Source organism: Macrosteles quadrilineatus, unplaced genomic scaffold (genome assembly GCF_028750875.1).
Source record: "Macrosteles quadrilineatus isolate MER2022 unplaced genomic scaffold, UCM_ALF_1.0 Scaffold_1__1_contigs__length_201487025, whole genome shotgun sequence".
Lineage (NCBI taxonomy): Eukaryota > Metazoa > Arthropoda > Insecta > Hemiptera > Cicadellidae > Macrosteles > Macrosteles quadrilineatus.
In genome coordinates, this window is record NW_026542594.1 from 161,087,120 (window position 1) to 161,107,058 (window position 19,939).

General features: G+C 32.2%; 1 protein-coding gene across 4 annotated transcripts in view; it reads left to right on the forward strand.

Moving 5' to 3' along the window:
• The window catches only part of LOC128988600 (serine-rich adhesin for platelets-like), a 271,927-nt gene that overhangs the window by 77,508 nt on the left and 174,480 nt on the right, over positions 1–19,939 (forward strand). The window lies entirely within an intron of this gene.

The window sequence follows — 19,939 nt, forward strand, 5'->3', positions numbered from 1 at the left end:
ACCATTAGTTTTGTAGCTTAGGTTTGTAAAATTAAATAGTTTCTTACAATCTTAATTTTCCTCGTAAATCTTTTGTCAAATTAATATATATCTATTGTTACTTATTGTCTGTAACTTGTTTTTTTTTTACTTTTTATTTTTTGTTATTATTAGTATTAGATAATGATGTCAATTTGCGTAAATTAAGTTATTTAATTACCTTAGAATAAATGGATAAGAATGTTAGATAACAAATAGCTACATAAAATTTAGAAAACGTATAGAAAGAACTGCTAACGAGGAATTACTCCATTAAATCAAACTATAAGTAGGAAAATAAAATTATGGGAATATGTTTTACGTTATATTTAAGATTTCCTTCTGACTCCTTGCGGGACGTCCCCATCACAAGACAGAAAACTCATTGTTCCTTCAAAAAGTAGATGTTTATGTGTCGTGTTGATGTACCAAATTTTATTGATTTACGCGTTATAGTTCGGCATATATATAACCCGTGCGAGACTTTATGTACACCCTGTATACTCATGGACTAAAATCTGTTTAAAGTATTTTAAATTTGTTCTTTTTTTGTGATATAACATAAGAATCAATGACAATCTTTGTTATTTGTTTAACACTATTTGCTTTGGTTGTTTTACGTAGTATTTTACACCTTGTGCTTAGAGAAAGGGGACTTTTATAAATAAATTTTTAAAAATTGGGGGTCTGGATAGAACATAAGTTTATTTAAAGAGACAAAATAACATGAGAAGTGATTTGCAATGGTTGAATGCAACAGAAAAATTGTAATGCGTTTAGGTTGTGGACTACGCCAAATATTTGTAGGAAAATTTGAAAATAATACAAACATCTCCAAACTCTTGAAATTAATAAAATTCTCTTAATATTGAATGAAAAACTCGTTACGAAATTATTGAACTATATGACTACAGTTCATTTTGAAGGTGGATATAAAGCATGACGTTTTTAAACTAAAGCCGGGCAAAACTACAATCTTAAGTTAAGTCAATTTACGATAACACATGAAATTAATATTTAATAGATTCTTAGAAGGGTAAACTTATCAACAATTATTACATCTTTACAAGTATCGGTATTGAAAAGTTATAGGTCTGTAGTTTTATAAGTATTTCTAAACGTTATACTTGAAAAATATGGAATGCAATCAACTAGCCAACTAATTGTCAACCAATTGAATTATTCGACTTGTACAAATTATAAAACTGAGTACAGAGCAATCCACTCTGCAATAGTGTCGTGTAAGCACAAGCAAAATGAGACACAGAGATGTTTTATACTCCACGAAGCACAAAATAAATCTCTCCCCCGGTCCCTACAAATCATCCGAAGTAACGGCACGGAAAGAAAAACTCTTTCAAGACTGCTAAGAACTTTGAGCATTATGCTTTATGTACTAGGTTTTCCAAAAATATCTTACGCTGTCAATAAGAAACTGTAAACTACGTTTATAAAATGAATGTAAGCGTTTTAAATAAGTATAAGCTATCCTCGGAATAAATGTATCATTATTATTAAATTATGATTATGTAAAAATACAATAATTTATAGGACGTTGACCTTTTAAATACTTAATCTCATCCTCTCTATGCAATGTAAATAATTTCACATAAGATACACGGCTTAAAAATAAAATTTTGTTCTTAAGTTTTGGCACATAACCTAAAACATGTTATTTGTTTCCTGTAGTGATAGGGATTTTTCGCTACACTACTGTCAAATTACCTGTTTTTGTTGCATGTTTATCACCTGCAAAATTCATCATTATATTGTTCACTGCGGAAAAAAGAATGTTTACTATGTGAAAGTAATGATTACTATTTTTTCGAAGTAAACAAAGATCTGTCATTGTTTTGTCAACTGTTTGAATTTTAAACAACAAAACTATACAACCAATTTAAAAAATATTAAATTTAAATTGAAGGCTTAGCCTAAAAAATGCTATGAGTTTTGTAGTGTTCCTAACTGTAATTAAGAAATATCCAATGTCTGTTTTAATTAATAAAATAATTAGTCTTTTTAGTGTAGCAAAAAGTACCGATTAAACACGAGTGAAAGTGGGACTGTACATAATCTCGACCATTTAAAGTGCTCGATAAATCTCGCATTTCAAACATGGTCTCAAATATGTAATGACTCACTTTCTACTCTTGTTATGAAATACATACTCTTTCGTAATACTGCAGAAAAACAGCCGTTTATATTACTTGCGTTGTGGGTGTAAAGAAGCTCTTTTTCCCCCTTTTGAGTAAAAAGCTTTATTAGTCCCTAGAAATAAAAGTCAGCTGGTGTTAACTATGTTATTAACTTTTGATTATTTAACCAGCTATAGCTTATTGTTGCCTTATTGTCAACAGTTCGACATATCGATAGTATAATGTCTATCACAATCGTAATAATTTCGTTGAATCATTTACATGCCTAGCAAAAGCTGTTCTTACCATACTAATAAAAGAAGAGGTTAATTTATTGGAAACATTAAAGATACTTTAAGCTTATAAACTGAAGCATGCATTGACGTTGCATGTTTTAGTGAAACAAAATTGGGTTTTCGTCAATAAAGTGTTTGATAAAACATTATTATCTAAAACAAAGATTGAAATTATCCTGATAAAAGGTTGACCCATACTATCACTTGGAATTGGGTTTGGAAAAAATAAAAAATAAATACATACCATTACAAGGCACATGAATATCACAGTTAAGTATTCAAGACCTTAAGTTTTACAAGCTATCCTTAATAATGACATTTTAACGTTTTCATTGATATAGATTTTAATTTTTATGATATAATTCGGTATAATTTTCCTTATTACGATAGATTAATTTGCTCGCGTAGATTAGCGGGGTTTTCCTTATACATTGTATTTCACAATTCTAAGTAGCTATCAGAAGCTGCGCTCTTCACCACTTCGCTGTAACCTGATGGGAACCTCCCTCGGTCTCCATGGCAGCCGACTGCCTATAAACATAGACCCAATAATATTGACACTGAAGCAGGCGTGTTTGATTTGGATCTGCTATTTGTTGACAGCATTTGTGATCAGAGATTCGTTAGCTTGTGCGCGCTAACAACCACAGACAGTTATCGAACATAACATTTGAAACTAATAATATCAACTATATGGATCTTAATTTATTAATTTAAATCACGTTACATTGTAATAGATTCATGTCCAACTAAAACTTTTTTATTCTCTTTACCCTAATTACAATATTTTACATTCTTTACAGAAGGTACTTGAAAACAGTCCAATCTCCTTTAGAGAATTGAAAAAAGTTGGCTATGTTTGCTGGAATGCCACCAGATGCACTATTACTCACTTTAGACTATTTACGGTGTTTGATAATCACTTAGAAGCATAATGTCTAGTTTTATTGCCTAATATTAATCATTGTATAAATTGAAATATAAACACACGATATATACACCAAGTACACTCGTTTGCATTTATGCAATTAAATATTGCACAAGTTTATGCAATATTTAATCTGATTCAGTATTTCACATTACATTAATATCACATCAATGACTTTGTCACATCTGTGATATAACGAACTCGTCGTAACAGTATTCACATTATTCTTAACTATTAAATGAAATATAATGCTTTTCCATTGCAAATCGTGATTTAATTCCTTGCAATAACTAGTTTATACCCAGACATACATAGTTTACATATTATAGGCCTACACCTTACAAAACTGGGTGAGGCAAAAGTAACCGGTTAATTTTCTTATTTCCTTGATGCCAACAATAGAAGGAGTGAAAATAATTTTGTTTTGTTTTGATTTGCTTGTGTTTACCCTTGCCTACTCCAAGTCCTTTCACAAAATTTAGGTATTTTAAGAAGATTTACTCGCGGCCCCCACCACTTTTTTTAAGTTAATCTATGTATTAGCTGAACATCTGGCTGTTGTTTTGAAGTCAGGGTGAGGTGGAGAGGATGGAATCTCTTCCCCTTGAACCACCAAAATTTTGTGAACGGTGTTTGAAGAGCCTGTTCAATAAAATTACTACTGGAGCAGCAAAAATATTTTTTTATGTGTTCAAGTTTCCCTGAACTGGAGCCCATGTGATTGATCAACGAAAAAAAAAACCAGAAACACATTTCAAAAACCCAAAACGTCTGTTTTTGTGGTATCCATTTTATGAACATGCACGTGTTAAATTAAGTGCTGTGTTAATTAAGAAAAAGAAATACATTTATTTTCTTTTGCACTATTATTTCAAAAACACAATATTATACATTTTCAACAAAACAGTAATTACAGTAATGACAGAACAGTAATTAAGATCAATCCTATATACACCAAATTGGTCAAAAACTAAATCGATTTCTTTGTTATAAATTGTTTCCGTATGTCTATTTCCATAGTTACAACCAAGTAAGAATTCCCAAGACCATTTTTGACATATATTTTTTAACTGAAAAATGTTTATTTTCACATTGATGAATTGAGATTTAACTGTAATTTGTCATTTCATAGCAATAATATACAATCCACACGTAAAGTCACGTGGACATTCGGTTTGATTGTTTTGAAATGGTACCAAGTTTTCTTATTTAACCTAAAAGTATCAAGAGAAAAAACTCGGAAAGCAACCCGTGAGGAAATTTTATTACGGAAGTGTAAGAAGACTTACATATTTATAGTTTTATATGCATTAGGAGTAGGGGGGGGGGAGAAAGAAGGGGTATCTTGAGAGAGAATCGGGCCACGAATCGTTTTGGCAACCCAAGCTGGCTAAGGCCCATTTCCATTATTGGCAATAATGATGCGCATTAAAACTGCATTTAGAAAACACTTACATTAATTTTAACTATCCGACCTTAATATATTGTGCACTATGACTCATTCGTAAGTTTATGCGATGAGAAGTACACTATCATCCTTAGTTAGTTTATTTGAGTTTCTTGTTATTAATTTTAATTAGACAGATGTACAGTTATGCTGTATTTTTGCAGCAGTAGATAGCTTTGTTGTCCTATCATAAAAATATTGGAGGGAAACTTGGTAAATATGGCCTATGTTATAGTTACAATTAAAACTTATACGGTACAGAAAAACAAAGAATTTTTGTGTTGAAACTACTATTGAATATAGAAATATATTTTTTAATAATAAATTTTCAAAGAAAGGTCTTACAAAGTTACGCTGTATTTACTAGTGATTGGTTATGTATCCATGAATTATGAGCAACCTCTGCGAAAGAAACGTTTTGATAACCAGAAACAAAGATTAGATTAGATAACAATCGTCGATAGAACCTTTTCTGACCGTTTTATTAAATCATTTGTATTTTCCATTTTAAAATAATAAACAGCTTTAACTTAAAAATTAATCGATTGCAATAAAATAATCTGTCCCAAGCTTAATCATTCAGTCACAGTAAATTACGAACTGCTTGCGAAAGGAAAGATACGTATTTACATTAACGTACATTCCAATTAGTAGTGCATTTCACAGATGTAATCTTTATTTAAATAATTGCAAAAATGAGAACTTGCTACATGGAACGAGACATTGTTTACAAGGTTGTGTTGTAATTGTTCAGACTTTACCTATTTTCCTATTTAGTGGCCGTCCTGAAAGAGCACTGGTAGCACATAGATTAAACATACTCCCTTAGGTTGAACCTCCTAAACTATGTTGCATAAAGGTATCTTACTTATTTTTGAAATAATATACCAAACTATTACTTTTTGGGTTGCATGGTAGTTATAGAGCTGGATAATATAAAATGCAACTACACATTTCACATGCCGGGTATTTTCTTTTTTACGCAACAGGATAAAATAATAACATCCACCGTGATACACTTTTTACGACAAAAACAGAATATATGTTACTATACCTGTTTTATTAACTTCATTGTCAATCAGCTAATAGCATTATTGCATATATAACCAACAAGGTTTAGATTTTTTTATTTAGTTATGATCCGATGCATGCCAACTAACGATGTTCGTAATTTTTGAAAACATATAATTACTTCACATGGTACAATTAAAGTACCCAGTACCTGTACAGCATGTCGAATGTCACTGTGTAGTGGGGGTCGATCATGGCACTACCTGACCTTTCACCCGTTGCCATGGAGTTAATCTCTCTAGCGTACAGCTCAAAGTTGCCCATTTAATTAGTTTTAAAGTGTTTATTCAGCATCGACTTAAACATGAAATGTACTGGCCATTAACTGTTTTTAATTTAATACACACCTTGATTTGTAAAATAAAACCATTGCAAAGTTTGTAAATTTCAACTTATGTACCAATCACTTTTAAGAACTGTACAAACAAAAATGTGTTTGTTATGTACAAACAAAAATAAAAATTGAGGATCGTACAGAGTTGCACTCATGTCATTGATTACCTTTAACTGACATAATGTGATATGTTGTTAACAACGTAGTAATAGTAATATTACAATTAAAACGTGACTAAGTCCATACAAATTAAGTATTCAAAAATTTTTTATTTAAGGATTATTACTAATTAGTGAGGACAAACTTGTATGTAATTATAGACTATAATCATGAACATCTAAAATAGTTTGTGATATATTTCTTATACATCCATTAAAAACTATACGTTTTACTTGAACTTTTATACGTATCAGTGTGTGTATGTGTCACTATGGCTGTTGGCAACGTTGCTAGATATACTCATTAACAAATAGTACACGAACGAAAATAACACACAAAAGCCTCCTGGTAATGAAATTTGGCGTCCTCAGAGCAATATCAGCACTGATCAGTGTAGTAGTTTACGCAACGATCGCGTTTTGACTATTTACTACATGTTCTATATGTTACACGTTTCTAATGGCTGTTATGACAACCATTAATAATGTCTACAAATTTATCGTAGAAAATGTCAGAATGACTCAATCAAAATTGTTGGTTGATCACTGGGTTGATACAAAATCATTTACCACTATAACGGTTCCATAGGTATTTATATAACAAAGACCTTATTAATTACCAGTTATAGGTTATTAGTTATAGCAACGAGTTTTTTAAGGTACATCGTGCTGTAGGCTACAAATGTGTAGTAGAGTTTTAAAATTAATTATAATAATATGAATAAACAATCATTATAAGTGTTATTACTCTTTTTTAGGTAACATAGACGTGAATATTAAAGCATGTTTATGTATTTAGTACTGGAACATGTAATTACTAAGTGCTAAATACAGAAAACTAATTACTAAACCCCTTGAGCTTTGAACAATAACTGTGATTGTGCAATAAAACAACGGATATAATTCTAGCTAAAATGATTTCATTGGGATTCCAAATATAATATATTAACTGTCGATGCGTTATCAATTGAAGCTGGAGTTGTATCAGTTTATTGATTGCATTGCCATAGCAACAGAACTTTGGTGTATTTCCAGTGATCATCCCATCGTACTTTTACTGCTCGTTAATGTTCCACGATTATTTCATTCGCTTAACATCTGTCTGAATTGAATTATAGCAGTTGTATTTTGTAATGGTTAATCACATTAATTGATTTAAAAAACTTTAATTAAATAATATCATAACGCGACCTAGTTAACATGTGCTGAATGACGTAAAAGTATTAGTTATATTTAGACACCCATTATTGTAACATTAATTGAACATAGTATTCATGTTTTCTATCACTAAAACATTTTAAATCTAAAGGAATAACTATTTTTGAATATACTCTTATCAACTTTGTCAAACAAATCCATCATAAAATCATAATAACTTTACGATCGCTAAGGTTTATGCTCGTGTGATTGGATTTTATTTATAAATACTGTAAATATTAAACACGAACTTTGCATTGATTTAACTTTTCTAAGACAAAAACTAGCTTCTATCACTTTTCAGGGTCTTTACGAAGATCTCTGGTATTCTCAAGTTTAACCTGTTCAGATTGTGAAAGTAATTAATTATACTGTTCAGGTAACAAAATCTACAATGGTAACGCTATTTTTAATGTCACTGAACCTTGTTTTATGGATTGTGTGTGTGAATTGTAATTCTAGTGCTTTAGAGCTCATGCCTAGAGGGTATTTATACCATAGCCTCTAAAATAATATAAGATAATATATTTCATGTCGTAATATATGTAACTATATTACGTATTAACAAGCTTTTTTGGCTTCATATAATGTATTATATGACGTAATGTATTATAAATGTATAGGGTTACGTATGTATGTTTGTATCAAGTACAAATATCCATATTTCTTATATATGAATGTTGGTTAAGTTTAATGTTAAAAACCTATATATCTATTTTCACATACTGCTGAGTTTCTGTAAGTCAATTTAATTACTTGATGGCCACCACAAAGCTGGCTCTATCACTGATCATCATGTTACCACGTTACTCCCGTTTGTATCTGAGATTTTTATTTCACCACCACAATTCAGTTTAAGTACCACAATTCAGCTAGTGAATGAGATCTGTCACAAAAACTGCGACCTCCGTTTTTAGTTAAGTGTTGAGATTTAGAATCTATATTTGATCACAATAGTAACCAGTTTCCAACTTATTTTGTAGTTCCTAAATATTCCAGTAGTTATAACAAAATATTGAGAATCTAAAAATGGATCCGTTATCATATGTTATCTTTGGAAGATCAATGTTTAAATGTTAGGGCAAACTATCGTGTTTGTGGGGGTATAAGTTTCTGATTCCACACCAGAAAGTGTAGATTTGCTTAGTGGCCACCACAAAGCTCGATAATAATTCTTCAAGGTAGAGTTCTTCAAGTATTATTATTCTTCAAGGTAGTATCCTTGATAGTAAAGTAATGTCTTACATGAAGAGAATAATGTTCAGGTGATCAATATGAGAGAAGAGTTACAAGAAAACTAAGTGAAATGATTCGTCCATGCTTTAGCATTAAAACAAACGCACATAGTTTCTAGAACAATCCCGCTTATACATTTTGCCATGCAATATACAATATCAATTTATAGTTGTTAAACCCATAGTACGGGCAAATTTAATTTACACGTCATGGCCATTGTTGTTTAAGGTTTACTGACTTACATACGACTGAATGCAACTTAATGTAAGTGTTATCGGTATAAGGGGCTCGCTTAAGAGATTCAGTATATTATTTACCTGTCAACATAGTAGCATAGAATATGAAAAAATAATTTATACATTACATCTCGTAAAAATATGGTGTAAGGAATAATTTTTACCACATACAAACTTCCAAAAAATCATCATTATTCTGCTTTATTGTTAAAGACCATGAAAATAAAAGAACACATTCTTAGGAGAATAAAATAAATATTGCAGAACTATTATTATTCTTCAGAGTTGTATCCTTGGTAGTAAAGTAATGTCTTACATATAGATAATAATTGTTCAGTGGATCAATATTAGAGAAGAGTTACAAGACAACTAATCTCTATGTTACTAACCGAGCTATTCTAGAATAGTCTGACACTGGAGAGTTGTAAAGAGGGTCAATATGAGAGAAGAGTTACAAGACAACTAATCTCTATGGTACTGACCGAGCTCTTGTTGTATTGTCTGACACGTGAGAGTTGTAAAGAGGGTCAATATGAGAGAAGAGTTACAAGACAACTAATCTTCAAGGTACTGACCGAGCTCTTGTAGTATTGTCTGACACGTGAGAGTTGTAAAGGGGATGAATATGAGAGAAGAGTTACAAGACAATTAATCTCTATGGTACTGGCCGAGCTATTGAAGTATTGTCTGACACTGGAGAGCTGTAAAGGGGATCCATATGAGAGAAGAGTTACAAGGCAACTAATCTCCAAGGTACTGGCCGAGCTCTTGTAGTATTGTCTGACACGTGAGAGTTGTAAAGGGGATCAATATGAGAGAAGAGTTACAAGACAACTAATCTCCAAGGTACTGGCCGAGCTCCAGCTGCTCTTGCCAAACTTGGGATACTTTTCGAAGGAGGGTTTACTTTGCCACTGTAAGTAGTGGGCTGAACTTACTAGACATTCAAATGCATAGTAAAAAATACTATTTTTAATTAGTATAGTATTTGTACTTTTTATACATGTATACAACAGTTCTAACGATTAGTATTTCCAGCCCCTGTTGACATAAAAATGAAAAAAAATTATCGGTCCTGGGTATAGGCACGGTACCACCTACGGTAATAGCTCCTTTCGCTTTGCTCAACATTAAACTGAAGTACTCTAACTTTCATATTCTACGGTATTGTGATACTTTTCTGTTAGTATTCCTTTATTTATGATAATAAAGGGTCATTTTCCTCAAATCATAAACTACAATCAAACACTGTTTGTCTATAAGTACTATAAGTAGGGTATAAGATGTTATGTATATATTTATTGTAGGAACTTCTTCTAACATTGAATATTACTTATCTTACCAGTACAACAGCTACTTATAGAAAGAATAGATGCCCGTTATCGAAGTTTAATCAAGGTTAGTTAAAAATTTGTAATAAGATTTCACACTTAGTTTTAGTCAGAAAAACACATTAAAATCATGCTAATACGAATTTTGCATACATTCCTTTCTATTGAACCGACATCATACTTTAAGAAAAAAAAAATAGCTCCAAATTTACCCCTGCGTTTTTCCTTCAGAATAAAAATGCAACTTTCACACCTGCTCTCTTTATAACCGTTGATTAGTAGATGAATGTTATTAAATGCTTTTACATAAATGACTTATAACTAAAATACTAATATGTATTTAATGTTTCAATCAATTAAACTACATCAAATAAACACTGGCCGAAATTTAAGTGTCTTAGGTATCAGTTAGTAGTAGGTGGACAATTCCGATAGAAATAGGATTAATATTTATAATGGTCACGAAATACTGAATAATCTTTCTGATTGCTTTCTCCATACACAGTGTTTAACTGGTTTATAATTTTGGACAAAAAATTAACTAATTACTACTATATTTAAAATGTAAAAGTATATTTTAAATATAACTTGACCTCCTACAAGTGGTAATACAGGTATAAATCGGAGGCAGCAGCCATCTAACGATGCTAAGGTGAAGATAACGAGAGTTCGCAGACTTCGTGCAGAAATAATTAAACCTTATATCACCTTAAAGTACTTTAGAAGGGATTAAGGCCAAAGTTAAACTCTTCAAGAGTAAAACATTAAGGTAATACATGAGCCAGTCACGGTGCCTGCGCGTCCTTGCGCGTGCGCGCGCCACTACATTGTCGAATTATTGCCCATTACATCCCAACTTGTTTCTTTATAAGCTTTTAGTTACGGGGTTTTAATTGGAACCGTATCCAATGGCCTTTTAGAGAACAATCCAAGCTCTCCTTTTTATATCGTAAATTTTTGAAACAATAAAATGTTTGGTAAAATATTACCTATTAATGGGACGTTTAATTACTTTACTTAAATATTTTCTTCCTTTTTTTGATAACCTCATTTATTCTACCTTTGTGGTAATATTTTTACAATTTTGTATTGTACTCGTGTAGTCCGACAAATAAAGTTGTGTAATCTGTGACTGTAATCCCAGAATCTCAATGTTTCTGTTTCACATTGAATCGACCTCTTCTAAAATAAAAATAAATAAGCAAAGGGTTTTTAACAAAAATTACTTTAATCGCATTAAAGATATAATTAATCTTTATTAGATTATAGTAGATATATCATCTATCATCTACAATTAAATTAAAAGAAAAAATAATGGTACTGAAAATTAAGTACTAGTTAAGAGATTATTATTAGCTAATTATAGGGAGTAGGTCTTATAAATATTATGAGAATTTGTACATAAATATTCTATACAAGAGTGGTAAAGTATTGGTATTCTAAAGAACTGTGTATAGCTAAGGTCTTGGAACCGTATTAAATGTTTACATATTTAACACACAACAATAACATCAAACCAGGTTATCATGAAATTTAACTTTACGTATAATAATAGCTTCACACATATCTCATTACTAAGTGATGAGTTAATCTGCTAATATATTAAAATTGTTGACAAGTGCTACTTCGCCGTTTCAAGTAGGGCCAACACAAGACAACGCCATCGCCATTAAGGGTAGAGCATTGAACCATTACAGCAGTACCAATCATAAACCAGGGACATATTGGTAAACTATTTTTGTCCATTATTTTCCGACCCATACACAACCGAAATAAAAGGGTTTTGATTTTAAGTATTAGCTAGCACTAATTGACATAATTAGTAGTTCATAAGCTACTAGTTTACGTACTTAATTGAATGGTGACTTTTTCAATGTAAAAATAATGTATATAAAACATTTATAAACAAATATATTCTCTTGAAAATTTCCATAGCTGTTATAATCAAATACCTAAATCTTCATTTACGCTTGATCAATACAGGGTTAGGCAAAAGTCTGGAACCACCCAGTTAACTTTTTAACACGTTGCAGTAGGAAAACCAAACTCGGCACATATTTACAACATAAGACATTGCACTTTTTCATCAAAGTTACAACTTTTCCCCATCTTCCAAAATGGGGTATTTTGGGGGCAGCCCCAAATTTTCAAATGTAAATACCGTACCTATCATGTGACCCCTCATTTTAAAGGGTTTATCAAGAGAAATTGAATGGCGCAAACCAGAGGTATCGCACCCCTAATCAAAATGGCAGCCATTTTAATTTAAGATGGGCAAGCAAGATAAAGTCTGGACACTCTCAGTTAACTTTATAACGTGTGGTAGTGGGAAAACCAAACTCGGTACATGTTTACTACACGAAAAATGCACTTTTTCATTTAAGTTAGAACTTGTACCCGGCCCCCAAAATGGGGTATTTTGGGGGCTTTCAAATGTTAACACCTATCATGTGACCCCTCATTTTAAAGGGTTTCTCAAGACAAATTAAATGGCGCAGACTAGAGGTCAATATCGCACCCCTAATCAAAATGTCAGTAATTTGTAAATATACCCTATTAACTTTTTAACAGGTTATAGCAGGAAAACTACACTCAGCATACCTTTATTAAAAAAGAGAATTCACCATTTGGTCAGTATTAAAATATTAAATTTTTAAAGTTAACTGGGGGTGTCCAGACTTTATCTTGCTTGCTCATCTTAAATAATTGAAATGGCTGCCATTTTTATTAGGGATTTTATATTGACCTTTGGGTAGCGCCATTCAATTCCTCTTGATAACCCCTTTAAAATGAGGGGTCACATGATAGGTGTTTACATTTGAAAATTTTGGGCTGCCCCCAAAATTGCAATATTGGAAGCTAGTGGGGCAAAAGTCTGGGACAGTCAAAATAAAACTATTTCCTCGTCATTTTGTGGTATAGTGGCTATATTTCTGCAAAATTTCGTCTCAATTGGTTTAGCAGTTTTTACGTCAAACGTAATCCAACTCAATGTAACATGCTCACAAACATCCAAAGTTTCACATTCATAATATTAGATCGATATTATGTATGCGGCAAGGTTATATTAGTAAAAATATAAAATGTTTTGTAAGAAAACCACATTGTTATAGAGTTGGCGCTGGAGCACAATGAGTGCAAGTCACAGCATAGTAGCTGGCACAGCGAGCTGAAACAGTGCCAATTCCACCGTTACCTCGATGTTTAATGTGTCACATTATTCTTCTTCTATGGCCTAGAATTCTCCAGCATTAAAAACAGGTTTTTCAATTGTCTTTTTCAGTTGGTAAATAACAATTCCAGTATTAAAAAAGGTGTCAAGTCTTTCCCATGTAAATAGTTTGTCACGTACAAATGACCAGTTGTACACATTCTGTTGTTTTTCACAGTAATTGTGCTGAGACCTTCATTGGGAAAACGGAAATAAAATATTACAGGTAAAAGGTGTTTTATATTTTAATATTTATTTGGGCAAAACGTTGGTGAGGTCTAATGTAAGTTGTTAATTTCCTAGCATATTGGGCCTACCCCGAAACTATTCGTCAATACACACTACGGCTTACAATTATGTTACTACGAGTTAGTAGTATACGTCACGTAATATATGTTAAATAATAACTATTTAATAATTATACATACTAATAAACGATAACTCAAACAAAGTTGAAATTAGCAAATCCGTCACAGATTTTATCAAAATCAAATCAAATATTCCTTTATTGCCTGTTAACATATTTACATGCATGGCTTGCGTCCGAATTTACAAATAAAATACATAAAAAGCTATGGCATAAATTTACATTATTGCAGATAACCTTACACCTACATAACTACAACATATTTATGAAGACTTGTGTTTCACATAATCTTTTACAAAAAAAAACAAAAAAAAAACGATTATTTACTAGAAATAATTTAAGTTTCCGTTTGAAATCCCTAATATCAAAATGGTTACTGACGGGCACATTTAAAAAGTAGCTGGATCTTAGAGGGATATTTTTGGACCTATATGCCATTATTCATTCGGCTATCACATAAAACTTCCATCCAACGAAAAGTCGGCGTTAAATAGTAAACATAACAGGTTTCGGATAGATTACTTACACAAACGGACATATTTAAATGGTGTAGAATATAAAGAATACTAGCTGCTGTACCAGTGCTTTGCAACGGGAAGAAAAATCAGTTTTATAATCATTGAAATAGGTTTAGAATAAATTAATAATGTATCATAAGGCTCCAGATTAAAATCCTACCATAGGTGGGTAATAGGTGGTGAGGGAAGTAAATAGGCTTATGACATTCCTAAATATGTGGACCATCTTTGAGCTTAATTTTGGCTTTATCGGTTTAGTATTTTAGTCGTGACAGCTGGCCAGAAAGACAGACAGACACCACCTCAATTTTGTAATAGTATAAATAGATAAATAAATGAATAGATGATAGGAGATACCTAGGTTCAGAATACTCCGTTTTGAGTATCATCGACAATATTTAAAGTTAAAAATAATCCAGAACATGTTGTATGAGTGTCAAAATTGAAGATTCTTCCTCACATGAATCTTTTATCATTGGTTTTGATTTTAAAAATATACGACAATTCTTAAAAGGTTGTTCAATTCCCATCCACGTTTGCACTCCTAGGTGCGCCACCGTTAAATAATTAGCGGATGTCTTTAAGTTTCACGGTTTTGAGTAGGTTTGACGAGTTAAAAAAAAAAAAACTGCCTCTGGTACATGTTTCAACACATTTATTTTTTATCCAGGATTCCTTTCATAACGTGTTGCAAAATTCGCACATTGACCTTTACCATATTTCAATTGGTAAAAACTTAAACAGGTCTAAATAATAAGGGAAATACAACCTAAATCTGTAGGTCAGTCCAATTGCGTGGAAACGCAAATGAAAAATTGTTAAAAAAAGTGTTTTAGGCCTATACAACCAATGCAAATATTTAATTAAAGTTTTTATATGCAATATCTACCTTTAGAGTGAAGTTCCTCTCTTTTACCTTTTCGTATACAGTAACTAGATGCCTTCGGATAAAATGATACAACGTATTGTCTTTTTACTAAAGTCCTAAATATGCGAATTACCAATTTCACTATGCAGCTTCTTTACTACAGCGGAACTTGTCCAGAATAAAAGCTTGTTTATTGAATAAAAGGGAAATCAAGTGGATGTAATACAGTATCTATATTGTACTACTAATTCTTTTGCGGCATATTATACAGAGAATACCTTGCAAATGAGTAAGCACTAAGCAGTCAGCAGTAGGTGAAGCACTGTACCGCCAGTGGTGGTGGGGTCCGTTGGTAGCCCTGGAGCCTTGCCAGCCAGCTACTGTTGCCAACATTCCCTGACAAATAGCTTCTTATTACCCCGCATTTCCATACTTTACTGCTTGACAATATTCTTATTGTTTTCGGTGGTTCTAAGCCAGCTTATCTGGTTTTACACAGTTTAAAAATATATAAATGATAGCACGTATTATAAAATTGAATATTACATTGATACATTTGTTTTAATTTGAATAATTACAACAATGTTTACGTTTTATACAGGGTGTTGAAAATGTCTGGAACCAACATTATATCTGGTGAGTGGTTAAAGAAAAACAACTGATATTTTGTATACGGATATACTATGGTTTTACCTATCTTTTGGTGCCTTATGAAATTTTTTACCACTTATAGGGAACGTCACGTAGAGGATGCAGTAAAAAGTTTTAATGGAAGCCTATGGTAAATGATACATCATTTTAAAGGCCATTTTTTCTGAGTAAGGAGTCACAAGTTTCATCTCAAAAGGACCACCCTAGCAAAAATGGCGACTGTTTGAAATTTAAAATTCAATTATTTTCAAAAACTTCCAACAGTCACCATTTTCGCTAGGGTGGTCCTTTTGAGATGGAACTTGTGGCTCCTTACTCAGAAAAAAATTGCCTTTAAAATGATGTATCATTTACCATAGGCTTCCGTTAAAACTTTTTACTGCATCCTCCACAGGACGTTCCCTATAAGTGGTAAAAAATGTCATAAGGCACCAAAAGATAGGTAAAACCATAGTATATCCGTACACAAAATATCAGTTGTATTTCTTTAACCACTTACCAGATATAATGCTGGTTCCAGACATTTTCAACACCCTGTATATGTGCCTAAACAAGGCCCCACTAGAAAAATACCTAAAATTCCCAAATAAGGCTGCCTTACACGGTAAACTGTTTGTGATTGTTGAGTATTTTAAATAAGGATTTATGAAAGTCGTTCTATGCCAAAATAAAATAGTAACCATAAAATAGCAGCATAATACATCATATTGTAGTTTAAAAAAATTAATGTGCCTAAAGGAAATATTATTCAGAAACTACGATGTTGGTTGAACCTAGTTTAAAAGATAAGGTGTTTGCTTTAAAGTAAATCTATACTTTGTAATAGCATTACATTCACATGAAAAGTAAACATATTATATTATCATTTCATTGATAAATACAATAATTTACTAAATAGGCTTATACTGCTAAAAATGATTAAACATAGTTATGCTATGACCCAATTTAGTCAATATCCATTATCTGAAATTAGTTTATAAAAATTGTACATATTACATTCTCAGTATGAATAGCTTCCATACTTTTGTGTGAAGTCTTCTGAGCTCATGTGTCTTGTTTCCAAGCTGAATGTATTCAAGCTGCTTACAAAGGCGATATAACTTGAGATGTGAATACATTTCCAATGATACAGACTTTATGCCTTGTAAAACGTACGTTATTATTTTCATCCAATTCATGTTTTTGAATTGAACGAGAAAATAAACGCAACACTTTCATTGTTATAATAATTACTTTTATCGTGAAACATTGTTGATCAGAATATAATATGTTTTTGAATAATAACTATGCATATTCAAAAAGAAATTAAAAACTATCCGTTAATGAATAATATTGACACCGCAACAAATAGTTTGAATAATCTATTAATTAAGGCACATAATATGTATAATTATTTCCCTATTAGTTTGGTTTTCAACCAAACACTCAAGCTTTATTCAATAACTAACACAGATGCATACGTACAACCTTAAACACAATTAAGGTTTGTTCTTCATATCATTATTGGATACAATAACAGCAATATGATTTTCCAATTCTACTATAAATATAAAACTGGGTGTTGTATTACAGCTCCAAAACTCAAAGAGAGAAAATAAAATAATTTAAAAGTTATTATCGAAACGAGTTAGCACGTCCGCGTTTCTTGAATGTAACAATGATTACAAGTCCAAAGAACGCGCGGCAAGGTATTGAGAGGGGCACAATTTGTCGCTCTGCTGCTTCCAATTTTGCCCTCTTGTCTTGGACTGGTGACCGAAAATCTTAAAAGACAAAGTCTACTTTTTTTAAAAGCTGCTAGCTACAATACATCATCGGTATTCTACAACATTATTTGGTACTGAACTAGTACCAATAGTTGTGAGGACACATGGTAAACATTGGAATTTGATTTAATGACCCGAAAGGTCGTGAAAACGAGATTGAGTCTTATCTATGTGACCCAACTACAGACACACCAGTCTGGTACATCAACTAATGAACACTACTAGCATAGAAATGTACAGCATATCTAACACACTTGGCAAATTGAATTGACTTCTCTTAGACCAGACAGTAGACATCCATTTCTGCTATCTGAGACTAATGTAAAAGTCTAGTTTAAGTGGACTTTTCGAATCAAACGTTTCTAAACACCAAAAAAAGTTAGGTTAACTTACAACATTTGAGACTGTCCCACATGGGTTGACTCCATAAACAAATTATATACTTTATACTTTTATACTTTCTTATGAAATGGCGACCATACTATGTAGGTATTTTAAGCCAAGTATGAATGGAGATGAGTGTAGGATGAGTGGCGCGATCTTGTAGTCTTGTTAGTGACTAAGGCTGACATTCCTTAGACACAGCTGTTAATTAATAGCCCAAACAGCTAATAGCAACTAAGGGACCTACAGTTTATAGTGGAATCCGAACCACATTTTTCCTTTGGTATATACGAATTGGTCTAATTATCAGGATAGTACTGCGGATAGTAGTAGTACTCACTAGTGCGGACGTTAATCCACACCAGGGAGTATCCCATCCACAGTGCATGCCTATAAATATCCACAAACCGTGACCTCCAAGTAGCTGGATTACAGGACGACGCCACCCGTCCCAGTCTATACAATTTATTTATTTATAATTCAAATCAAACTTACAGCCCTTGAGTAGCACATACTATTCATATAATTGACTCGATTAAAAATTGTTGACTACAATTTTCACTTGGAAACTAAAAAGTAAGTTTCTGCAGGGAATAATATTAATTCATATCCATGCACAAATTGATGTGAACAATTCAATGTTTTTTCCCAATAAGTCTAAAGTCAAAATCTTTACTTGTTTTTATGCTCTACTTACGTTCTACAGCGCTGAAAAGATCTTGCTCCAGCTAGCAATCGTTTTACATATTATTGAAAATACTTCGTCTTCTTCCTGAGCCAGAAACACATTACTCATTGCATGAGTGCAGCTCTATATCTGAGTTTAATTTTATTGCAATAGCTTCACAGAGTCTGTGCTAAAACGTTAAAGTAGAGCTAAGACATCTCTTGTTCTCCAATCCTGGAGCGCCCTCGTCGTTGTTTCAGAATAATCCCTCTTAAGCCAGTACACGGTGAGATCCTTTATAACAAACTGCTTCCAAAGAAAACACACTTGTAGAGATTGTTCATACGAAATGCGTTGTGAAATTCAATTACTTTTAGCAGACACAAATGTATTTCCGAGTAAAATACACATTCTCTAGTTTGAATGTAAGCCCGTATTGTATAAACTTATGCCTATGCCTCCGACGGCGCAATGTATAAATTAAGTAGTTCTTTCATTTAGGTATGCCATTACAAGCGTTCCACAATATGGACAAGTCAGGAGAACTTTAAATTTATGGAACAACGTGGTTGAAAGTTTTAAAAATGGGTTATACATGATACGGGTAACACGGGTTTGTACTTCGAGTTCTTGTCATATGTTGATATATTACTGTACCCGATAACTAAACAGAGCGGGACTCCCCTACACTTTGCCAAGCCATTTATATTGGCAGTTTGGGGGTGTATAACAAAAACGAATGGCTATGTACAAATATCATATATCGAGAATGTATCCTTCTGGATGGATGGATGGGTATGTGACAAGTAAAAGTGAAAAATACTAAACCGACAGGGTTGAAATTTTGTATGATGATAGCTCACATTCTTGTGAGCAACATTTAGTCATTTCAAAAATCCATTTGGGCTCCTCTTAGTGGCTCTGGAGTTTCCCATGTTAACTCATATCTTCGACCATCAATACAAAGCTCATATTTAAAAGGAATTAAAAGAGATTTGTCAGCTGTTTCAACGGCACAAGTTGGTTCTATTATATTAAATAGTATTAATAAGTTATACGGTTTGTCAACAGGGTGAAGCACTATTATTTATTGCATTTATGATGACAGATAATTTTGAAC